The 26,399-nt window shown below is 41.7% G+C and overlaps 1 protein-coding gene across 1 annotated transcript in view; it reads right to left on the reverse strand.

Annotated features, from left to right (window-relative positions):
• The window catches only part of DSCAM (DS cell adhesion molecule), an 822,687-nt gene that overhangs the window by 166,344 nt on the left and 629,944 nt on the right, over positions 1–26,399 (reverse strand). The window lies entirely within an intron of this gene.

Below are 26,399 nucleotides of genomic sequence, written 5' to 3' on the forward strand. Positions count from 1 at the left end.
TCCTGCTACTTGACTGAATTCCTGTATGAGTTCTAGCAGTTTTGGGGTGGAGTCTTTTGGGTTTTCCACATACAGTATCATATCATCTGCAAAGAGTGAGAGTTTGACTTCCTCTTTGCCGATTTGGATGCCTTTGATTTCTTTTTGTTGTCTGATTGCTGTGGCTAGGACTTCTAATACTATGTTGAATAGCAGTGGTGAGAGTGGACATCCCTGCCGCGTTCCTGACCTTAGGGGAAAAGCTCTCAGCTTTTCTCCATTGAGAATGATATTCGCTGTAGGTTTTTCATGGATGGCTTTTATGATATTGAGGTATGTACCCTCTATCCCTATACTCTGAAGAGTTTTGATCAAGAAAGGATGCTGTACTTTGTCAAATGCTTTTTCTGCATCTATTGAGAGGATCATAGGATTCTTGTTCTTTCTTTTGTTAATGTATTCTATCACGTTGATTGATTTGCGGATGTTGAACCAACCTTGCAGCCCAGGGATAAATCCCACTTGGTCATGGTGAATGATCCTTTCAATGTACTGTTGGATCCTGTTGGCTAGTATTTTGGTGAGAATTTTTGCATCCATGTTCATCAAGGATATTGGTCTGTAATTCTCCTTTTTGATGGGGTCTTTGTCTGGTTTTGGGATCAAGGTAATGGTGGCCTCCTAAAATGAGTTTGGAAGTTTTCCTTCCATTTCTATTTTTTGGAACAGTTTCAGGAGAATAGGTATTAATTCTTCTTTAAATGTTTGGTAGAATTCCCCTGGGAAGCCATCTGGCCCTGGGCTTTTGTTTGTTGGGAGATTTTTGATGACTGCTTCAATTTCCTTAGTGGTTATAGGTCTGTTCAGGTTTTCTATTTCTTCCTGGTTCAATTTTGGTAGTGGATGGATCTCTAGGAATGCACTCATTTCTTCCAGGTTATCTAATTTGCTGGCATAGAGTTGCTCATAATATGTTCTTAGAATTGTTTGTATGTCTTTGGTGTTGGTTGTGATCTCTCCTCTTTCATTCATGATTTTGTTGATTTGGGTCATTTCTCTTTTCTTTTTGATCAGTCTGGCCAGGGGTTTATCAATCTGGTTAATTCTTTCAAAGAACCAGCTCCTAGTTTCGTTGATCTGTTCTACTGTTCTTTTGGTTTCTACTTCATTGATTTCTGCTCTGATCTTTATTATTTCTCTTCTCCTGCTGGATTTAGGCTTTATTTGCTGTTCTTTTTCCAGCTCCTTTAGGTGTAGGGTTAGGTTGTGTATTTGAGACCTTTCTTGTTTCTTGAGAAAGGCTTGTATTGCTATATACTTTCCTCTCAGGACTGCCTTTGCTGTATCCCAAAGATTTTGAACAGTTGTGTTTTCATTTTCATTGGTTTCCATGAATTTTTTTAATTCTTCTTTAATTTCCTGGTTGACCCATTCATTCTTTAGTAGGATGCTCTTTAGCCTCCATATATTTGAGTTCTTTCCGACTTTCCTCTTGTGATTGAGTTCTAGTTTCAAAGCATTGTGGTCTGAAAATATGCAGGGAATAATCCCAGTCTTTTGGTACCGGTTGAGACCCTGATTTGTGACCTAGGATGTGATCAATTCTGGAGAATGTTCCATGGGCACTAGAGAAGAATGTGTATTCCGTTGCTTTGGGATGGAATGTTCTGAATATGTCTGTGAAGTCCATTTGGTCCAGTGTGTCATTTAAAGTCTTTATTTCCTTGTTGATCTTTTGCTTAGATGATCTGTCCATTTCAGTCAGGGGGGTGTTAAAGTCCCCCACTATTATTGTATTGTTGTCAATGTGTTTCTTTGCTTTTGTTATTAATTGCCTTATATAATTGGCTACTCCCATGTTAGGGGCATAGATATTTACAATTGTTAGATCTTCTTGTTGGATAGACCCTTTAAGAAGGATATAGTGTCCTTCTTCATCTCTTAATACAGTCTTTGTTTTAAAATCTAATTTGTCTGATATAAGGATTGCCACCCCAGCTTTCTTTTGGTGTCCATAGCATGGTAAATGGTTTTCCACCCCCTCACTTTCAATCTGGGGGTGTCTTTGGGTCTAAAATGAGTTTCTTGCAGACAGCGTATTGATGGGTCTTGTTTTTTAATCCAATCTGATAGTCTGTGTCTTTTGATTGGGGCATTTAGCCCATTTACATTGAGGGTAACTATTGAAAGGTATGAATTTAGTGACATTGTATTGCCTGTAAGGTGACTGTTACTGTATATTTCTGTGTTCCTTTCTGATCTATGCTGCTTTTAGGCTCTCTCTTTGCTTAGAGGACCCCTTTCAATATTTCTTGGAGGGCTGGTTTCGTGTTTGCAAATTCCTTTAGTTTTTGTTTGTCCTGGAAGCTTTTTATCTCTCCTTCTATTTTCAATGACAGCCTAGCTGGATATAGTATTCTTGGCTGCATATTTTTCTCGTTTAGTGCTCTGAAGATATCATGCCAGTCCTTTCTGGCCTGCCAGGTCTCTGTGGATAGGTCTGTTGCCAATCTAATGTTTCCACCATTGTAGGTTACATATCTCTTCTCCCGAGCTGCTTTCAGGATTTTCTCTTTGTCTCTGAGACTCATAAGTTTTACTATTAGATGTCGGGGTGTTGACCTATTTTTATGGATTTTGAGAGGGGTTCTCTGTGCCTCCTGGATTTTGATGCCTGTTTCCTTCCCCACATTAGGGAAGTTCTCTGCTCTAATTTGCTCCAATATACCTTCTGCCCCTCTCTCTCTTTCTTCTTCTTCTGGGATCCCAATTATTCTAATGTTGTTTTGTCTTATCATATCGCTTATCTCTCGAATTCTGCCCTCGTGATCCTGTGGTTGTTTCTCTCTCTTTTTCTCAGCCTCTTTATTTTTCCATCATTTGGTCTTCTATATCGCTGATTCTCTCTTCTGCCTCATTTATCCTAGCAGTTAGTGCCCCCATTTTTGATTGCACCTCATCAATAGCCTTTTTGATTTCGACTTGGTTTGATTTTAGTTCTTTTATTTCTCCAGAAATGGTGTCTCTAATAACTTCCCCCTTTTTCCAGCCCAGCTAGTATCTTTAAAGTCACGATTCTGAACTCTAGGTCCGACATCGTACTCATGTCCGTATTGAGTAGGTCCCTGGCTGACGGTACTTCCTCTTGTTCTTTTTGCTGAGGTGATTTTTTTCGTCTTGTCATTTTGTGCAGAGGAGAATAGATGAATGAGAGAACAGAATGCTAACAGGTTAACAACGTCCCTAGCAAATATAGTGTATACAAATCAGAAAAGACCTGAAACCAGGGGAAAAGAAAGGGAGAGAAAGAAAAAAGAAAGAGAAAAAAAAAAAGAAAAAGAGAAAGATAAAAACAAACAAAAACAGAGCAAAACAAAAAAAAAACAGAACATGATCAAGTATGATCAGGCTAGTGCATAGATTAGTGCCACACACTTGATTTTGGGCGTATTTTGGTCTGTTAGAAAAAAGTACCTCCTAAAATTTTAAAGGAAGAAAGACTTATATATGTACAAAATAAGGGTTGATGCAGTGAAGGGATGGAAGGTGACTGTAAAGATGAAAATTATAAAAGTTTTCATAAAAGGAATTGATAAGATAAGTTGTTTGAAAAAAGAAAGAAGATTTAAAAAAAAAGAAAAGAAAAAGAAAAAAAAAAGGGAGAGAATGTGATCAGGCAGGAGACTAGAACAAAGCCATACACTAGGGATTTAGGGTATATTTTGATCTGTTAGAAGAAAGTGTATCTCAAAATTTTAAAGAGAGAACAACTTATATATGTATGCCAAAAATAAGGGTAACTACTATGAAGGCATAAAATATGACTCTAAAAATGAAAAATAAAAATGTTTTTTAAAAAAGGGATTGAAAAGATGTTGATTGAAAAGGGAACAAGAACAATTTTAAAAAATAGTTAAAAAATTAACTTTGAAAAAGTAATGAATCCTGGTAAAAAAGCCATGAATTCTATGTGCAGTATTCCCTTAGCGCTGCAGTTCTCCGGATCTCCTTGATCGGTAAACTTGGTCTTGGCTTGCTGGCTCTTCGTGCCTATCTTCTGGGGGAGGGGCCTGTTGCCGTGGTTCCCAAATGTCTTTGCCGGAGGTGGAATTGCCCCGCCCTTGTCGGTCCGGGCTAAGGAAGCTGCTTGGGTTTGCTCTCAGGAGCGTTTGTTCCCTGCAAGCTCTCGGTACAGCTTTGGAGGACCAGGGTGAAAATGGTGGCCTCCCTATCTCCACCCAGAGGAGTTGAGAATTCGGGGCCCTGCTCCTCAGTGTGCCCCCAGAGAAAAGCAGTCACTCCCGTCTCCCTGGTCTCTGGCCGCACTCCGTGCTCACCCGGCCTGTGACCGAGCATTTCTCTCTGGCACCCGACCCCGTGTGGAGTCTCCAAACCCAGCAGATCCCTGCAGTGCGCTCCTGTGCCGCTCCCCCGGGGGAGGAAGGGGAGTCTCCCCGGATCTGCCACTTGTTGGGTCGTTGCTGGAGGAGCAGTGGCCCGACTGTGCCACGGATCACAGTTTATGGCAACCCCGAGTTGAGAGCCCGTGTCTCGCCTCCGTCTCTGCAGCCAGCTTCCCCGCTCCGATACCTGGGAGCTCTGCTGCACTCAGGCACCCCCGGTCTTTCTGTGACCCCGAGGGTCCTGAGACCACACTGTCCCGCGAGGGTTCCACCCCCCGCTTAGCCACTGGAGTGACGTCCCTCAGCGGAGCCGACTTCTAAAAGTTCCAATTTTGTGCTCCGCAGCTCTAGCACTTGCCAGAAGCGGCCAACGGAGGCCCCCTCCCCCGCCGTCTATCCTCCCAAATATCGCCTCGGATTCACTTCTCCGCACGTCCTACCTTCCAGTAACTGGTCACTTCTCTGTTCAGGGAGTTGTTGCTATTCTCTCTTCGATCTCCTGTTGAGTTCGTAGGTGTTCAGAATGGTTGATCCCTATTCAGCTGAATTCCTGAGACCAGAGAAAATCCAGGTCTCCTACTCCTCCACAATCTTGCTCCGCCCCCCTGCACTACTGGGTATTGACCCCAAAGATACAAATGTAGGGATCCGAAGGGGTACATGCACCCCAATGTTTATAGCAGCAATGTCCACAATATCCAAACTTTGGAAAGAGCCAAGATGTCCATCGACAGATGAATGGATAAAGAAGAAGTGGTATATATACACAATGGAATATTATGCAGCCATCAAAAGGAATGAGATTTTGCCATTTGCAACAACGTGGATGGAACTGGAGGGTGTTATGCTGAGTGAAATAAGTCAATCAGAGAAAGACATGTATCATATGACCTCACTGATAGGAGGAATTCTTAATCTCAGGAAACAAACTGAGGGTTGCTGGAGTGGTGGGGGGTGGGAGGGATTGGGTGGCTGGGTGATAGACATTGGGGAGGGTATGTGCTATGGTGAGCGCTGTGAATTGTGCAGGACTGTTGAATCACAGATCTGTACTTCTGAAACAAATAATGCAATATATATTAAGAAAAAAAAAAGAAGATAGCAGGAGGGGAAGAATGAAGGGGAGTAATTCAGAGGGGGAGACGAACCATGAGAGACGATGGACTCTGAAAAACAAACAGCGTTCTAGAGGGGAGGCGGGTGGGGGGATGTGTTAGCCTGGTGATGGGTATTAAAGAGGGCACATTCTGCGTGGAGCACTGGGTGTTATGCACAAACAATGAATCATGGAACACTACATCAAAAACAAATGATGTCATGTATGGTGATTAAGATAACAATAAAAAGTAAAAAAAATGGAAAAAAAAGAATTCTAAGCAGGAGTCAACACACTGTGACTGTATAATGCATTTGACTTGATTTTTTGGTTTGAAATGGAGTTTCCCTTAGTCTTTGATATTCTGTTATTAATTCGCATATTCCATTATTTAAGTTCTCTGTGCATTTATTTATTTTATGTATATTAAGGGTTTTTTTTTTAAAGATTTTATTTACCTGACAGAGAGAGACATAGCGAGAGAGGGAACACAAGCAGAAGGAGTGGGAGAGAGAGAAGCAGGCTTCCCACTGAGCAAGGAGCCCGATGTGGTGCTCGATCTCAGGACCCTGGGATCATGACCTGAGCCGAAGGCAGACGCTTAATGAATGAGCCACCCAGGCACCCCTATATTAAGGGTTTTTTTTTTTTTAAGAGCAGTTAGGTTCACAGCAAATCTGAGGGTAAAGTATGGAGACTCCCCATAGACCACCTGCCCCTTTGTTTGGTTCCACGTGACCTTTGTTGAGAGGCATGTGCTGAAACTCCTCTGATTTCTGATTCTGTCACTTCCTGCTATATTCTAGCTGCTTTTTTATGTTTGGATACAACAATTAGTTTATAAAGTCTCCCTACTACACCCTGTGAATTAGTGTCTGTCCATTTGGTCAATAAAGAACCATCTTATTTTTCTGGGTAAGTGCCTTATTCCTGGGTTCTATTTTGCTTGAGATAAAGATTGCATTGCTTGCTTTTATGTGTGTGCATTTCCCTGATACGTCTTTGCCAGCATTTCTGAGAAGCTGTTTTCTCCCCAAAGGCTTTCTGCTTCTGACATGGCAGATTTTCTGAGGTAAGAAGAAAGACATTGTCAGGGCGCCTGGGTGGCTCAGTTGGTTAAGAAGAAAGACATTGTTCTTTGGATTCTTCCAGGCACTGACATTCTTCCAGTTCTTCACCAAAGGGTGAAGACTGCCTCCTTTCTGCACCATGGGCATTAACGAATGCCCTTGCGCCCTCAGATCTTAGAGATTTGATAAAATAGCTTTCAGGTTTTTTTCTCACAGCACAATTCCAGCCTCATAAGATTCTGTTTCTAGTCCGTGGGGCATCGGGTCAGCAGATATGGACTCAGTGTCCTTTTGGAGATGCCTATGGCTTTATTCCCTCATCAAACTTACTTACCTCTTTTCCCCTACTCAGCCTGTGTGCAGAAGGACCTCTGGTGGACGTGCTCCATCAGACTTTAATGTATCTGAATCCTAGCAGTTGATGTAGCAGGTCAAAGTAACCTCCTGCCTTCTGACTGTCAGTGAAGTCAGCGGAGAGCTCGGTATACCAGATGTCCATCTGTAAGCCCGCAGCTTTCCTACAGACCAGCTATGGCTTCCTCCCTGGGAGTTACGGTGGGAATGTGAGTGATCATATTTTCTAGTAACAGCATGAACACTCACCCAATTTGTCATATTTTTATATTGAATGCAGTTATCTGTACTTTTATAATTTATTAGGAAATAATTCATTCCCATAAAGAGAAATAGAGACTAACAAATGAACATCCATAAGCTTTCATGGATAAACATCACCATCACGTGGCGCCAGGTCACTGTTCATCCCTACTCTCCTGACCCTCAGTTTTTAATGGGACATCAGGGCCATTCCATCTAGGGGCTACACAGTGAGAGGCAACCACAAAATTTTTTATTGTTGCAATATTCTCATGTGCTAAGTGTTTAAATAAATTTTATTTTTTAGAGCAGTTTTAGGTTTACAATATAATTGAGATCAAGGTACAGAGATTTCCCATATACCTCTTGCCCCACGGTTGCATAGTCTCCCCCATTGTCAATACTACTCACTAGAATGGTACATTTTTTAGCAAGGGTGAACCTACACTGACACATCGTAATCACCCAAAGTCCTTAGTTTACCTAAGAGTTTACTTTTGGTGTTGTACATTCAATGAGTTTGGACAAATGTATAATGACATCCATCCATCATTATAACATCATATAGAACATTTTCACTGCTCTAAAAATCCTCAGTGTTCTGCCTGTTCGTCTCTCCCCTTGCCACCCCTGGCAACCACTGAACTTTTTACTGTCTCCATAGTTTTGCCTTTTTCAGAATGTCATAGAGTTGGAATCATATAGTGTGATGCTTTCTCATATTGGCTTCTTTCACTTTAAGATTCTTCCATGTCTCTTCAGGGCTTGATAGCTCATTTCTTTGTAGCACTGAATCATATTCTGTTACCTGGTTGCTACAGTATATTTATCCATTCACCTACTGAAAGACATCTTGGTTGCTTCCAAGTTTTGGCACTTATGAATAAAGCTGCTCTACACATCCAAGAGCAGGTTTTGTGTGGACATAAATTTTCAGGTCCCTTGGGTAAATACAAAGGATGGATATTTCTGGATGGCATGGTGAAGAGTATGTTTAGTTTTGTATGAATATCTCATACAATGTATGAGAGTTTCTGTTGCTCCACATCTTTACCAGCATTTGGTATTGTCAGTTTTCTGGATTTTTGTCCATTCTATTGGGTGTGTAGTGGTATCTCATTGTTGTTTTGACTTACATTTCCCTGATGACACACAATGTAGAGCATCTTTTCATAGGTTTTATTACCATCTGTATATCTTCTTTGGTGAAGTATCTGTTAAGATATTTGGCCCATTTTCAAACTGGGCTGTTTTTTTCTCATTGTTGGGTTTTAAGAATTCTTTGTAAGGGTGCCTGAGTGGCTTAGCTGGTTAAGCATCCAACTCTTGGTTTCATCTCAGGTCATGATCTCACAGTGGTGGGATTGAGCCCCACGTTGGGCTCTGCACTTAGCACAGAGTTTGCTTCAGATCTCTCCCTTTCCCTTCTGTGCTCTCTCTCTCTCTCAAATAAAAAACTTTTAGAAAAAGAATTCTCTGTATATTTTGGATAATGGTTCTTTATCAAATGTGACTTTTGCAAATATTTTCTCCCAGTATGTGGCTTGTCTTTTAATTTTATTTATATTGTTTACAGAAAATAAGAAGTTTTTAACTTTAATAAAGCCCAGCTTATCAATTAATCATTTGTATCTAAAAAGTCATCACCATACCCAAGGTCATGTAGATCTTCTATGTTATCTTCTAGGAATTTTATAGTTTTGCATTTTATATGTAGGTCTGTGATCCATTTTGAGTTAATTTTTGTAAGGGTATAAGATTTGTGTCTACATGAAAAAGTGCTCAACATTACTCAACATCAAGGAAGTCCAAATCAAAACCACAATGAGATACCACCTCACACCAGTCAGAATGGCTAAAATTAACAAGTCAGGAAATGACAGACGTGGGCAAGGATGCAGAGAAAGGGGAACCCTCCTACACTGTTGGTGGAAATGTAAGCTTGTGTAGCCACTCTGGAAGACAGTATGGAGGTTCCTCAAAAAGTTGAAAATAGAGCTACCCTACTACCCAGCAACTGCACTACTGGGTATTTACCCCAATGATACAAATGTAGTGATCTGAAGAGGTACATGCACCCCAATGTTTATAGCAGCAATGTCCACATAGCCAAACTATGGAAAGAGCCTAGATGTCCATCAACAGATGAATGGATAAAGAAGATGTGGTATATATACACAATGGAATATTATGCAGCCATCAAAAGGAATGAAATCTTGCCATTTGCAACGATGTGGCTGGAACTGGAGGGTGTTATGCTGAGCGAAATAAGTCAATCAGAGAAAGACATGTATCATATGACCTCACTGATACGAGGAATTCTTAATCTCAGGAAACAAATGGAAGGTTGCTGGAGTGGTGGGGAGTGGGAGGGATGGGGTGGCTGGGTGATAGACATTGGGGGAGGGTATGTGCTATGGTGAGCGCTGTGAATTGTGTAAGACTGTTGAATCACAGATCTGTACCTCTGAAACAAATAATACATTGTATATTTAAAAAAAAGAAAAGAAGATAGTAGGAAGGGAAAAATGAAGGGGGTGGGAAATCGGTGGGGGAGACAAACCATAAGAGACTATGCACTCTGAGAAACAAACTGACGGTTCTAGAGGGGAGGGGGGTGGGGGGATGGGTTAGCCTGGTGATGGGTATTAAAGAGGGCACATATTGCATGGAGCACTGGGTGTTATATGCAAACAATGAATCATGGAACACTACATCAAAAAAAATTAAAAGATTTGTGTCTAGATCCATTTTTTATACATGTAAACATCCAGTTGTTCCAGCACCATTTGTCAAAGAGGCTATCTTGCTCCCTTGCATTGCCTTTGCTACTTTGTCAAAGATCAGTTGACTATATTTATGTGGGTCCATTTCTGGGTTCTCTCTTCTGTTCCAGCGATCTATTTATCTATTCTCTTGCCATTAGCACACTATCTTGATTACTGTAACTTTATAGTAAGTCTTGAAGCCAGGTAGTATTAGTCCTGCAACTTTCTTCTTCTCTTACAATACTGTGTTGGCTATTCTGGGTCTTTGGCCTCTCCATATAAACTTTGGAATCAGTTTGTCAATATTCATAAAATAACTTGTTGAGATTTGTATGGGATTGCATTGAATCTACAAATCAAGTTGAGAAGAACTGATGCTGCATCTTCCTATCCATGAACATAAAGTATCTCTCCATTTATTTAATTATTTGATTTTGTTTATCAGTTTTATGATTTTCCTTATTATACATGTTGTATATATTTTGTGATATTTATACCTAAGTATTTCATTTTTTGCATACTTTGACAAAGTATTTCATTTTTGCATCATTTACTAGCATTGTGTTTTTAATTCTAAATTCTGGTTGTTCATTGTTTGTATATAGGAAAGTAATGACTGTTGTATAACAATCTGGTATTTTGAAACCCTGCTTTAAACACTTACTAGTTTCAGGAATCTTTTTGTCCATTCTTTGAGATTTTCTACAGAGATGAACGTGACACCTGCAAACAAGGATAACTTTTTTTTCCTTCCCAATCGATATTCCTTTTTATTTCCTTTTCTTATGTTATTGCATTATCAAGGACTTCCAGAACAATGTTGAAAAAGAGCAGTGAGAAAGACTATCCTTGCCTTGTACCTGAGCTTAGGGGGAAAGCTTCATGTTTATCACCATTAAGTATGATGTTAGCTGAAAGTTTGTTTTATAAATAGTCTTTGTCAAGTTGAAAAAGTTCCCCTCTAGGGGCACCTGGGTGGTTCAGTCGGTTAAGGGTCTGCCTTCAGCTCAGGTCATGATCCCAGAGTCCTAGGATTGAGCTGCGCATTTGGATTCCCTGCTCAGTGGGGAGTTGGCTTCTCCCTCTCCCTCTGTTCCTCCCCCCACTTGTGCTCTCTCTCTCTCTCACTCTGTCTCTTGCTTACTCTCTCTCTCAAATAAATTAATAAAATCTTTAAAAAAAGAAAAAGTTCCCCTCTATTCCTAGTGTATTGGTTTACTGAGTTTTACCATTACTTGATGGTGAATTTTGTCAAAATTTTTTCAACATCTATTGATATGATCATGTGATTTTTCTTTTTTAGCCTGTTGATGTGATAGATTACATTAATTAATTTTCAAATGTTGAACCAGGGATAAATTTCACTTGGTCATGGGGCATAATTATTTTCTTTTAAACTTTTTAAGATTCAATTTGCTAATATTCTTTTGATGACTTTTGCCTTTATTTCATGAGACATATTGGTCTCAATTTTCTTTTCCTGAAATATCTTTGTCTGATTTTGGTATTAAGGTAATGCTGGTCTCATAGAATGAGGTAAGAAGTATTCCCTCTGCCTCTATTCTCTGAAAGAAACTGTAGAGAACTGGTATAATTTATTCTTTAAATGTTTGATATAATTCACCAGTGAATCCCTCTGGACCTGGCACTTTCTGTTTTGGAAGGTTATTATTGATTCAATGTTTTTAATAGATACAGGCCTATTCAGATTGTCTATTTCTTCTTGAGTGAGTTTTGGCAGACTGTGTCTTTCAAGGAATTAGTCCATTCCATCTGGCTTGTCCAGATAGAGCTAAACTAGGGTGGGTAGGAGCAGAGAGAACTGACCCTACTCTACGGCATATGCTCAAATCTCATGACCAGTCAGCCATGGCCAGATGTATGATGAACACGTATTGCACCCTGATGATGAGTACAATGATGAAGTGTCCACACTTATCCATTTAGAACCCTGTTGAAGGTGTTATTAACTCTCATGTTTCCAGAATGTCCTTTCTTAAATTACACCCAGGTCTTACACTATCCTCTCGGAAAAGAGTCTAAGCTTCCTTTCTTCTATCTCCCACACTCAAAAGTAAACTGTGCACAAATAAACTTATTCAGTGTAATTTATTTTAATTTATGTATCTAACAAAGGGGAACTACTATTTATAGTTCTTTAGCTTTGTCTACTGGTAGAGGGAGTATATAGGGTCAAACATAAAGGGCCCCAAGAATCAAAGAGATAAGGCACTTGTATAGTAGCCTATGCTGGCCTAGAGCAGAAATATTTACTTATAGTAGGAATTCTTAGTCAGGGTTCCGTGGGTCCTCAGGCGATCATAAATGGAATTCCAGTTTGTATGTACATGTATGATTTTCTATGACAAGAAGCCAGAGCTATCCTCTGATGCTTAAAGGAGTCCATGAACCCCAAATTTCCAAATTTTTGCTTTAAAGTCACAGATTAGCCCAGAACAGCAAGATTTGACTATGACCTAACTACAACCCTATAAGGAAATCTAGAGAAAGAAGATGTCAGCATGAAGGGAGTCAAAAGCCATGGAAACAAAGAAAAAAGAGGAAATGGAAGCCAGGAGGAGCTTTCCATGTTCCTTCCAGAACAGAGGTAATCTTGACCCCAAAATGTCAAGCATTAGGGTTGGATTGGCAAAGCATCTACGGTGGAAGGCAATGCAGAGAAGCCGTGTTCGCATTAAATGCTAGGTTTCTGTTTCTAGTGCCTTCTGTTCTCATGCCAAGCCCTCTCTGGAAGTCCTCTGGCTTCTCATGGGGCTCCATCTACTGAAAGGGGGACAGCTACACTTCTCATGAAGTACTTAGTCTCGGGTATTTGGCTGATTTGAGGACAAACCCACTATCAATGCCCAAACGCAGTCCTGAGCTGAGGAACAAGGGCCACGACAATCTCACCAGGGCATCAAAAGATGCCCTGTGGGATTTCTCGTGATGAGACGCTATCTATAGTGCTTGGCATCACTGTGGAGTGAGCACATTGTCTAGAAGCTTCAGTGACTGTGCAACAGCCAGGGTGCTATATAGTGACGGTAATCTATTACTGTTCATAGACCTAACATTCACAGGGATCTTGTAATACATGACAATGGATTTCTGGAGATCAAAAACAGGGATGCCACCGCAAATGCACCGTAAGCCCTTCTGTCACTCTCTCCCAACAGTATCCTAAAGGCAAATCAATCCTGCTCATTTTTCCAATGAACCTAATCAAGTTAAATTGCTCATACAGTCATCACCGTGCCAGAAGGGAAGAGACAGGGGAACTAGGAAATAAGGCTTGAAAATGTCCCACTCATTCCAGCATTCTGTGTGGGGCTTTTAGGACACTGTCCTTCCTGGGAAATGTTTCAAGAAAGCTACTATTGCTTTCCTTCATGAGCCGTGAGAATGCGCATCACTCACAGCAGTAGGATGACACACCCCCCTGCACATCCTAAGCTGCTTCTCTCATTTCCCACCATTCTCACACAAGGGCACACGTCTCCTTTGTGAGGCCTCGCTTGGATACTGTGACACCGAGGCATTTACATGCTTGCCAAGAAAACTATTCTTTTGGAAGGTCAATATTTTCCATTTTAATTTTCATCCCTGCAGTGGGTTGAATTGTGGGCCCCAAAATATATGTCTACATCCTCAACCTTAGATCCCCAGAATGTGGCCTTATTTGGAGTAAGAGTCTTTGCAGCCAAAAATAAGGTAAGGATCTCCAGATGAGAGCATCTGGGATTAGGGTAGGTCCTAAATCCAATGAGGGGTGTCTTTATAAAAGACAGAAGAGGAAAATGACAGAGATGCAGGAAAGAAAGCCACATGTGGTCAGAGACAGATACTGGGGTGTCACATCTATGAGCCAAGGACCACAAAGGATAGCCAGCAGATGCCAGAAGCTAGGAGAGAGGTAAGAATGAATTCTCCTTCAGAAGCTCCAGATGAAACCAGCTCTGGTGACATCTTGAGTTCAGACTTCTGGACCCCTGAACTGTGAGAGAATAAATACATTTCTGTTCTTTTAAGCCACCCGTGTGTGGGAATTTGTTCTGGCAGCCCTAGGGGACGAAGGCAATCCCTCAAATAAACACATGAAATTTCATGTCATGAAAACTTTACTTACTATTTCATGTCTTTTTATTTCATATTGTATATATTGCTTTATTTTGTGAATCAAGGTCTCTGAGGTATATTTTTCTCATCCTAGGATCATGAGCATATAAACAGGTGTGGCTAGAGAGTGCCCCCTGAGCCAGCAACGAAGTAAAGAGATCTGCTGCTTCTTCACGGCCTCTGCTTCCCCAGGTACCTCCCTGGTTTAGAGTCAGACACTGCTGTTAGGAGGGTAATGAAGGTGCATGAACAAGGCAGCTTTAGAAACAGCTTTTAAGTTGCCACCAAAATACATGTGAAGACGTTTGTTTCCACCATGTATTTTTCTTTCTTTTCTTTTTCTTTCTTTCTTTCTTTCTTTCTTTCTTTCTTTCTTTCTTTCTTTCTTTCTTTCTTTCTTTCTTTCTTTCTTTCTTTTCTTCTTTCTTTCTTTCCTCTTTCTTTCTTTCTTTCTTTCTTTCCTTTCTTTCTTTCTTTCTCTTTCTTTTTTCTTTCTTCCTTCCTTCTTTCCTTCCTTCCTTCCTTCCTTCCTTCCTTCCTTTCTTTCATCTCAGTACATAGTGTAGACATGAGTAATATATGATGTCTGTATAAAAATCCCACTTAACATATTGAGTTTTTACTTGGGTTCTATGTAGGAGGCATTTTAGATGGCCACTATGGATTATTTCTAGAAGCCATGAGACACCAGTAGCTTGCTGACTTGGAGATGGAGCGGAGGAGAAGTTAGGACAGAACTGGTTAAAGAAGACACAGAAGGATGGGTTCCTTCTCTTGAACATAAGCTGAGACAAAGCAGGCTCCTGAGCGGGATAAGGAGGCCAGCTCCAGGAATGGTTCAGGGTTTTTCCCCTGAAAGGATAACTCCTGGGTTCCTACCTTTCAGCTTTTGTTCTCTAGTGGCACCTTAGGGCCTTCACCTGGTCATTAACGGTCATTCCAACTGGCAGCTAAGGGAGAGCAATGTTGGAAGACAAAGTCTCCTTAGCAAACTTTGACACTGCAGGCACCCAGACCCCAGCCTTCAACAAAATAGCACAATGCTCTTCCTTTTCCATTTTCTTTCCAGAACCTACTTTTAGGCACATGGAGGTGGAGGGGACAGAGGGAAGCAACTCATGTTTCTTACATTTCCAACCAATAAACCTCCAATCTTTTCTTCCTGCAACTCACTGTGCGTGGGTTGGGGAGGGTTTGGACACCGGGTTTGCTTTTGAATTTAGTCCGATTTTTTGGCCCTGCAGCTGCTTTGCCCCACGGGCCTGGCTACAGTATTCATCTGCGTCCTGATGCGGGACTCACCCTCCTCTTACTTTCCCCATGATTAGCCCTAATGTGCAGGGCAGTCCCTCCACAAACATCTTCTTCCTCTCTCTCTGCAGCTTCCTTTGAGACTGGACTGCAGATATGCAGATGTCACATGAACCAAAAAAAAGACACTCTTGTCTTTTTAATCCACTATTGATTTAGATTGTTTTTAATTGCTAACAAACCCGTGTTCTACTTTTTGTGCCACTACCTGTCTTTATCTTGGTTTTGCCCCATTTTCCAGGGTAGGAGCAGGGAAGTTTCTCCTCTGAAGACCTCACCCCTGCCTTTGGGGTCTCATGCCTCTCTGCAGGTGTCTTTCCCTTACAGTGTGCCAGAGCTCTTGACTCTTCTCTGCCCACTGCCCCTGTCGACATTCTGGTTTTCCGACTTTGATTTGGGTTCAAATGCTTCTCTGGGCAGTTGCTTGGCCTCCACCAGCAGGCATGCGCTGGTGTGCAAGGGCTTCTAGGCATGCACTCCCTCCTTTTTAGCTAGTTAATTCAACCATCTAGTTCTTCATTCACTCACTCATTCATTCCTTCAATTTTACAGATATTTATCAAGTGCCCCCTGTGCCCACGAGGTGCTGGTGCCTGGGCAGTGGTCAAGGTCATCAGAGTCACTATCCCTCTGCAGCTTCCCTCCCTAGACAGAAAATGAAATAACCAACACACACAGGATGAGGTGTTGGGCAGTCAGTGATACCTGGGTTTGCAAAACCAAGCTTCCCTTCCACTCCTGCTCATAATGCTTTTCAGGTAGTTTGCTGCACAGTCTTTCACTATAGATTTTCAAATACACCAGACTCTATATTTCACCTTTTACCTTATCTACATATTCACCCTTTTGAGTCTTGCCTACATACTTTTGGAGCAAGAGTGTCCTCAGAGCACAGGCTCCCTATTTCCATGAGGACTTCCTTTTTTATTTTCTTACTGAGCCATCTTTCTTGAGTCTCAGCATCCCACTTCTAGAGCCTCTAATGCTTTGGTCCTTCATGATTCTGTCCCCTGTCCACATCCATATCACTTTCTTAAGAAACTGGCACTGTTGTTTCTCGTCCATGGTTTTAGAGAGTAAAGGAGGCTCAGCTATGTGCAATCCATCATCCCAGACCCCAACATCACTGTGACCTTTGCCGAGGGGCTGTTTTCAGCCTTAGAAGACAGAGTGCCTGTGGCTCAAAGGCAGCACCCATGGAACACAGCAATTCTGACCTGAGGGAGACAACTCAGGGAAACTCACACCCCATAAACTGGTCATAAGTGTGTACCCCATTGGACATTGGATGAGGATGAGTGCCCCCCCCGGTCTCCTCTACCATGGCCCAGCATCTAGAACAGAGCCTGAGCTCACTGCTCATGAATGAATGCATGGGTGAGGCATGAATCTCTGGAGGCTAAGACACACAGATTGATGTAAGGAGATGCTACTTAACTCAAGTCCAGGAGGATGTATGGCGAAAGCACAGAACTGGCTTCGGGGTCCAGAGATCTGGGCTCTCTGCTGGGGCTGCCTCTCTGGCTGTGGCAAGAACTTATAGGAAGTCCCCCTTCGCCTCTGTCTGGTCACCTGTATGGTCTGGGGCTTAACTGTATGGTGTTAAGGCCCTTCCAGCTATGAGATGCTCTGACTGCACTTGACACTTAGAGCCTTCTGCCAGGAGCGGCTCTGGAGGGAGTTGTTCCATATCTGGGATAAGTAAGGCAACCATATTAGCAAAGGGAAGGGTAGCTGCCCAGCCTCACATGGGCACAGAGATGGCTCACACCCGGAGAAGAGGTAGGCACTAGAGGTCAGCACTCATTTCACTGAAAGTGACCTGGCCTCATGTGATAGGCTCTGTAGAACACAAGCTCAGTTTAATATTGCTTCTTTTATTCTCAGAAGAAAGAGTCCACAGCTTTTTATGAGAAATTAGATGGGGTTCCTCTCCTCTCTTATTTGGTCAACAGCAGTCTATTAAAAACTCAGACGTATCCTTGAATACTATATCAAAAACTAATGTACTATATGCTGGCTAACAGAACATAATAAAAGAAAACTCAGATGCTTTAAACCTGAGCAAAAAGACCAAGTCAATGATAAATTATAACCATTTGTTCATATGCTTTACCAAAAGGGTAAAGCTACCCATTTTCTTTTTTTTAAACTTAAATGTTCATATTTAAGACTTTCTAGAGAAGGAACCAGACATTAAAATGTATTTCATTCCAATATTCCTTCTGTGGAATAAGTGATAAGCAGAAGAACATCAAGGTGTGCCATGATTTCTTCTGGCCTCCTATCAAACCCATGATCCATTTTTTATGAAATTTATATGAAATCAGTTGCTCCCTGAAAAGCTCTTAAAAACGTCCAGAGGCAAGGATGGCTAACTTTAGAATGTTGCTTGAAATCACAGAGATTTCTATGTGTGGATATCTATAATCCAGACTTTCTATCAATCTAGAGTGAGTTGTACCACCAGAGTGAGCGCTGCTGGGGAGGAGGTTAGGAAAATGCCAAATACACCGTTTAGAGCTAGGTTTATGTAGCCATGACTAAACTCATTTAAGTAGTTCATCAGAGGATCACAGAAGTTTGCTACTGGCAGACAGGACTTGGCTTATAGAGCAACATGGGTGATGCCCATTTGTACAGATGACCAGAGCAGCCTGTGGATGAGAAGGTGGCATGATGCCTGGTGTCTCACATGGAGCCACTGCCCTGCTCCAGGGTGACGGCAGAGATGAGACACCTCGGCAGGGCTAAACGACACATGTCTCTTCCTGGCTGAGAATTTAATGTCATTTGCCTTATTTTTCAAAGTCAGTTTCCATAAGTGGAAAACAAAGATCACTGGATCTGAACGAATTGAACAGAACTGATTGAACAGAACTAATGACCCCCCCTTCATGCAGAGAAAGGCCCAGTGGACAGATTTCTCTCATCTAACTATAAAAACACCCTGACTTTCTACAAGAGAATGTTTCTTGTCCTCTTCTCAAAAATGTTATGACAAAGATTTTTATCATTTCAAAATTATTTCATTTCCAATGACTCAGAGGACAATACATATTTCATAATATTTTATTACATTTCTTGATTAATTGTCTCTGGTGGCAAACTAGAAGCTTGATTTAGAAAATTTGGAAAATGCAGAAAAATATAAAGAAGTATGTCCTAGTTTGGGCTGCCATTAAAAAAAAAAACACACCAAAGACTGGGTGTTTTAAACAACAGAAATGTATTTCTTACAGTTCTGGAGGCTGGGAGTTTTGAGATCAGGGTGTCAGCAGGGTTGAGTTCTGGTGAGACTCCCTTCCTAACTTGCCGAGTGCCCCCTTCTTGCCACACCCCCTGTGGCTAACAGGGGGCGCTCCGGTCTCTTCCTCGTCCTACAGACACAAATTCCATCCTGGGGACCCCACCCTCCTGACCTCCTCTAAACCTAATTACCTCCCACAGGCCCCGCCTCCACGTACCATCAGAATGGGGGGCGGGCAGGGCTTTAACATATGAATTTGGCGGGGACACATTCAGTCCACAACGAAGCACAAAAATACATCATCCATAATCATAATCCATAGAAGTGACCATTTTTAACACTGGCATTTCCTGCTCATCTTTTTCATGTGCTCTTCCTCATACTGTCAAGATTATTCTGTTTATACATTCCAGATCCTGCTTTTTCGTAATTTAGCTGTATCATATGACTTTGCCCTGCATTAAGGAAACTTTTTAAAAGCATCATTTAAAATTATCACATACTATTCACTTAGGTTGAGGCACCATAAAATTCACACATGCATTCACTTAATTGGCTATGTATGCAAAGAGAAATTTTTTATTTTTATAAAAGGTCATGTTGACTCTTTTTACATAAATCTTTGTCTACACACTTTCTTTCTTTGGTATGGATAATTAAGGATGGAATTAGTGAATCCAAAGAGATGAACATTTTTATGGCTTTTGATATATGTTAGAGAAATTTTCCTACCAAATGGTATATCAGAATGCACATCTTTGTGCATCTCTGTCAGCATTCCATTTTATCAATTTTTTGTTTCCGTCCATGTTTATTAATAAAGCCAATGCTTAATAAGTTGTAAAATTAGTAAGTTGTAAGCTTAATAAGTTGTAAAATAAGTAAGTAAAATTTTTTAAAAATAGTATTCAACTTCATAAACAATATACCTTTTGTGAATTAATACAAGTGTCAATATACTGAAATTGGCCATTTGTTTTATATACCAAATAACCTTATTTGGATATAAGGGATGCAGATCAGACATAAATTTTCTTTCTCTCCATAAAAGATACTGAAGAGTTCTGGGGAAATTAGCTTTAAGCATCTATGGAACAAAATCTCTTGTAAAGTCATTATAGTGTTAAATCATTATGATCTCAGCATCTGTAAACTGTTTACAATGTTTGGCGGGTTGATTCTGTCTTTTATTTTTTTTTTTTTCTTTTTACTCTGGCATGAAAGACTGAGTGGCATTAATTTGCCCTTCAGTTTTGCCTCACTTTTTACTCCCCCCGCCAAATGGAATCCTGGGGGCAGGTGTTGGAAGATGTGGACACCATGTGCTCAAGCAAGAGTGGACTGATGTCTATTTATGTGCAGCCAGCTACCTTCTTTCTCCATAACTGACCTCAGGTGGCTATTTTCCAAACATAGCCAAGCCAAGCAAGAATCAGAAAATTTTAGAGTGAATTTAACTTAATTTAATTTTTTTAAAGATTTTATTTATTTACCTGACAGAGAGAGAGACAGCGAGAAAGGGAACACAAGCAGGGGGAGTGGGAGAGAGAGAGAAGCAGGCTTCCCATGGAGCAGGGAGCCCGATGCGGGGCTCGATCCCAGGACCCTGGCATCATGACCTGAGCCGAAGGCAGATGCTTAAACATCTGAGCCACCCAGGTGCCCCTAAATTAATTTAATTTTAAAAATGTAAAATAAAGATGCTGAATTGAGTGCAAAATAAAATATGAACTGAATTCACTATTTTCTCTTGTCTAAAAACATTGTATATTTGTAAGCACAGTCTAAGCCTGAGTTTTGAGATTAAGGTGTTTGGTATTGAAGAGAGAATTTAGCTAATTCTACCTTTTAATTAAGATTATTTTCCCCCATGATATATACATTGATTATAAAGGAACTTGATGCCTTGCAAACTCTGCTGTGATAAACTCTAATACTTCAGAATCCTATTTATGAAAAATCTCCGTAATCTTGGTGCCATGCAGTGACAAGAAGATGACATGAGAGTTCTCTCCATGAGAGTTCACTGTTGTCACCAAGGAAACAGGCGAAGCACCCAATTCTTCCCTCACACACCAAAGTGGACAGGGGTGTTTACACCCAGAGCAAAAGCTGGAGGAAATGGAGCAGCCCTCACTCATGGGGCGTGCTCCACCACCCAGCCAAAAGGGGAGCATCCTGCCTGTGTTCCTTTCTGTGGTCACTGGACCGTGAGGCCGGAAAAGACTATTTTTGTAATGCATCTTCTGAAGCCTCTCCATCAGAGGGTTTTCTATCTCATTAATCCTCAAACAATCCTAGGAGTTAACTTTGTATTATCTCCATTCCACAGATGCAGAAACTGAGAGGTTCAGACACATGTGACATACAAATCACACAGCTGGTGAGAAGCAAAGTCAGGATTTCAATGCATTTTTGTCTGACTCCAGGGCCTCTGTTCATTATTATGCAAAAGGATGCAGCCTCATTAGTGTCACAAGAATAATAGGTAGATCCCTCCAGCACTACACTACCTGCCTATGGAAGCCCCACCCTACACCCTGCAGGGCACCCTGAAATTCAATCTGGTTGGAACACTCAGACTTGAGATTTGTATAACCTGAAAAAATATTTAAATATATCTCTATAAACAACACACACATAAAGTCATCATCGGGTTATTTTCTATCAGCTGTCCTCAGACGACCTTGGGTATAGTCAACACATACCTGGCATCCCCAAGAATCTTTCAGGGCATCTGTGAGATGAAAAGCTGTTTTCAGAATAATGCTAAGAAAATATATGCCTTGTGGGGCACCTGGGTGGCTCAGTTGTTAAGCATCTGCCTTCGGCTTGGGTCACTGTCCCAGGGTCCTGGGATTGAGCCCTGTATCGGGCTCCCTGCTCCAGTGGGGAGTCTGCTTCTCCCCCTCCCAGTCCCCCTGCTGTGCTTCCTCTCTCGCTGTGTCTCTCCGTGTCAAATAAATAAATAAAATCTTAAAAAAAAAGAAAGTATATGTTTTTAAAATGGATGGTGACCACGCTGCTGGCTGTTGGTGTGATTCAGGTGGTGGTGGCCCGTGTCCTCACCATCACACACAGCAAAAACAAACACTTCAGTTGCCGGCTCCACTTAATTATGTCCTTGACAAAGCAGTAAAAACCATTGCATGTCTTTCCATTTTGACCCTGGAGGACACATCCTTTTCATCTTTCATGTGACAGAGAGGCAAGCACGTATGAAGCGCATACATGTGGGCGCTCAAGGGAAAGCACCATGGTGTGACTCATTAGCTGCTTTCTTTATGCAACACCATTTTTACTGAGAGAAAACTGACAAACCATTTTTGTTGGGGTATTTGACAAACATTTTCTCGAAATGAATGAAGTGAGCTGTCATGTCAAGGCAAGCCAGGGAATGTGTTTGTTGCCAATGAGAAAAATCTAAGCTCTCAAATAAAAATTCGATTCCGAGAAACTTGTAGTCTCCATCATGCACATAATACAACTTCCTAATATTTAAGGACTTTTGGATGATTTTAGTGGTCATATTAAAAACTGTGCTTTTAAAAAATATTACGTAATGAAATATAACAACATTTTGGAATACCCACACAACTAAATCAATGTTTTTAAAAAACTCAATGCTGGGTGTTACAAAACCACGTATGTGCAAAATATCCATTCAAAGTGCAAAGTAAACCAAGAGATTTTAATGTAACAGTACAAATCAGGCCATTGATACGGTTCCTGAGTCTGTGCAAATAACCGTTAAAGACTGCCACCTATCAAATTTTGGTGGAGTATTATGAGGTGCAGCCACACTGATCTCACCAGGCTATTATTGCCCCTTCCTTTTCCAGCTTCATCTTGGTGCGTGGCTATATTCTCTTCACATACTCCAACCAAAATCACATGTCACAGCAGACTGAATGTAGAAGCAGCTTTGCTGTCCAGCTGTAAGCCAGACATTTAAAGAGACTTTCAAAAGTATAAAATATTGCCTCCCTTCTCACAGAATTTTGTTTTGTTTTGGACAATATAGTTTTTTCTTTCTCTTTTAGTGATTTTATTATTTTTTAATTTTTTTACAGCGACAGAGAGAGAGCGTGTGCATGAGCAGGGCAGGGAGGGGCAGATGGAGAGGGAGAGAGAATCCTAAGCAGGCTCCATGCCCAGTGCAAGGACCCCATACTGGGCTAGAACTCATGATCGCAAGATCATGACCTGAGATGAAACCAAGAGTCCAATGCTTAACAAATTGAGCCATCTGGGCACCCCGTTGGACAATATAGTTATATTTCATTAAAAAGTGGTATTTATGATAACATGTCTGTTTATCATTGTTATTTAGATGTTTTTAAAAAATTCTCAGTTGAATTTCTAATACAATAAATACTGAGAGGTATAACCCACATAAATAAAAGCACTTAGGGGTCCTCAATAATTTTTAAAAGTCTAAAGCCATCCTAAGACCAAAAAGTTTGAGAAGTGCCTTTCTATCTAATTGAGAGAGTTTAAAAATTCAAAACTCTGTTTGGACGTGCTCCCAGGGCTTGAAGTCTGATGGACATTTTTCCAACTCAACTTGACTCCCTGGGAATGTTCTTTGTTCCCTCCCCACAGGCCACCCCCCTACCCCACCCCAATCCCCTGTAGCTTTGTTAGTCAGGATGTTCTCCTCGCTCTGCCTGTTGGCTGCAGCCTTTCCACTAGGGCCTCCAAGTCTTCCCCACCGCCCCCCAGGGCCCCTAACTCTGGCTGAGATCCCAGGGCCACATGTCCTGTCCCTGTTCCCTGGCTAGCACCTGGGTACTGTCCTTTATCCTGAGACCCAGAGCTGCGCCTGCCCATCACTGGGGCCTGAGAACCTGTTGAAGGCTAGGCCTGCCACCTCTGTCTGAATTGACATCTTCAGGTCTTAGAGACTTGTCCACCTTTCTTGCCTCCTGACACACGGGTTTCACAGAAACAGGTCAAATAACTCAAATAGGCGAGGACAGCCAAGCTCAGAGCAGAAGGACATTTTTTTAAATCCTCAACCAAATCACCTTTATTGTCATCCCATCACTCTTCCATATTATAATCAGAAACACACGTGCAGACACGTCCATACATCTATCCGCATGGATTATATTCCTATCTTCGATACCTTCAAGAGCGGTTGTCAGCATGACCTAACAAAGTGCCTAGGCAAACCTTTCTAATGGGAAACTTTAAAAAGTGACAACATTAGGAAAAGGTTACTCTCACGTGTGAAGATCAGAAGGGTTTCTGGCTATGAACATGACAACATCTATGTGAACACACTTAAAGACCTCTCTGCAACAGGTGAGGCTCAGAAAAGCTGCCCTTCCCACCTGTTCAGACAGGCTGTGGGCGTGAAGGGTGGGAAGTTTCAAGATGCACCTGCGCACCACACACTGGGGGTCCCTGTGCATTTCCTAGATTTCAGGTGAAAGAAGAAAGGATGAGGGGCACCTGGGTGTCTTAGTCGGTTAAGCATCTGACTCTTGGTTTAGGGCTAACATTGTCTCAAATAAGATTTGGTTAAGTTACATATGAGAATACAACTGGGGACACACAGATACATACTTAAGTGTTTCTGGTAGTTTTGAGTTTATTTTTTTATTTTTTATTTTTTTTAAAGATTTTATTTATTTATTCACGAAAGACAGAGAGAGAGAGAGAGAGAGGCAGAGGGAGAAGCAGGCTCCCAAGGAGCAGGTAGCCCGACGTGGGACTCGATCCCAGGACCCTGGGACCATGACCTGAGCCGAAGGCAGACGCCCAACCATCTGAGCCACCCAGGCGCCCTAGTTTTGAGTTTAGTCAGCAGTTTAAGTAAACTTTAAAAAGAAAGGAAAGAAATAGGTTTGATCCACTACAAAAACAACTACAGTTACTTTGAAGTATGTTTATCATTTACAATATTTCATGAAAAATGCTAGGTGTCAGGACGGAGGCCATGACATCTACAGGAAGACTCCTATGATTGAGAAAAATGACCCAGGGAATCCAGCCTCCACTATATACACCAAGATTATCTACAACATCGATGAATGTGAGTTTAACTCCATAAATAAATAAATATTAATGCTTACATTTGCAAAGTGCCATATTTGGCAGTAAAGAAACACCTCAAATTCTTATTGGAAGTTTTTATATAGTCACAAATTAAAAAGTTAAAAACTGACTTTCGGGGCACCCAGGTGGCTCAGTCAGTTAAGCATCTGCCTTCGGCTCAGGTCATAATCTCAGGGTCCTGGGATTGAGCCCTGCATCGGGGTCCCTGCTCAGCGAGGAGCCTGCTTCTCCCTCTCCCTCTGCCCCTCCCCCTGCTCATGCAATAGTATCTGTCAAATAAATAAGTAAAATCTTAAAAAAAAACAAAAACTGACTTTCATGTTTTCTAAAGTGTGTATCTGAGACTTCATATCACTTTGAGTGACATTAATTAGGACAACTCTTTGAAAGGGCTAGACACACACACACAAACTCACACCAGAGAACTTCCAAACTAAAAACACCACCTGCTTCAAAAAGATACATAAGTAATGCTTCTGGTCTTCTCTATATTATATTACATATATTGTGGGTCCCTTAAATATTTGCTCTCTAGTGTTGTTGACCATGGGCTCTTGATAACATGAATTGGACTGGATTAAAGACCACCTTTTTAATACTGTGCAGTACATGCAATCCTGTGCTGGGCATGACATATATGTACCATGCATACATGACACACTCAGCTGGCTTGTTGATAAATGATGCAAATTCTCAGTCCAAGGCAGTCTGGACAGCCCAATTGCATGAAAGACACTGCCCATTCTCTGACTCAGATCTTCCTTCCCACCATGCCCAGAAGAAATGGAAGTGCATGCATGTACATACATGTTTTTCTCTCCTGTTTACTGTCTTTGTTCCCGTTTGCAAAAACTGCCCTGACTACCTGGCCTTCAGGGGCACCACTCGGGGGCCTTTCGGGTCAAGCCCGAGAAGCCCACCTTGGTTTGGAAGCTCCTCTCCACCCAAACCCCTTCCCTCTAGTCACCTCAGGCACAGCCCCTCAACATCTCCCAGCCACTCCCAGCGTTGCTCCCTAACACTCTACAAGCTCCTCATTTCCCCACCTTCCACTTTCTCACGTTCCACCACCTTCTCATATCTTCAAAATGCCCGAGACCTACCACCTGTGAGAGAAGCCGTGGCACCTTCTTTCCTGCCCCTGTCTGAGCTTGACAGCCATCTCCCAGGTCCCTCAGTTAAGGGCCACCCATCAGCGCTGATAAAGTACAGACTGTGGGGGTACAATTTCTGCCACTCAGGAGGCAAGTTTCTTCTTCCTCCCCAATCCTTGCCCCTGTGGCCTTTGGGGTCCACCTCATCTTCCCTGGGACAACAGAGAGAGACAGAGAGAGTGGCCCCCTTAGGCTCTAGCTATGCCAACACCTTCTTGGAATCAGAGATGAGTATGCTGGTGCCCCTCCACCTGCCATGTATCCTTAGCCCAGTCACCACATCGCTATGTTCCAACTTTAAATGATGCTGATTCCAACATGGAAACACATCCATTCTTGCCTGGGTGTGATAATAACCTCTTATATGTCAGCAGAACGTACTACTAAGGGCTTAACATACATTTTCTCTTGTACATCCGCACATCAATCCGGTGAGTTGGGTTCTCATCATCCCTGTGGTAGAGTAGAGGAAACTGAGGCAGGAAAATTTAATACGTGGTAGACATGGCATCCAAACCCAGGCAGTTTGGCTCCTAGAATCTATGCCCTTGATCGTATATCAAAATGCTGGCTACCTGTGAAATTA

Source organism: Callorhinus ursinus, unplaced genomic scaffold (assembly GCF_003265705.2).
Source record: "Callorhinus ursinus isolate GAN/ISIS: 27379988/994484 unplaced genomic scaffold, GSC_fseal_2.0 scaffold75, whole genome shotgun sequence".
In the NCBI taxonomy this organism is placed as follows: Eukaryota; Metazoa; Chordata; class Mammalia; order Carnivora; family Otariidae; genus Callorhinus; species Callorhinus ursinus.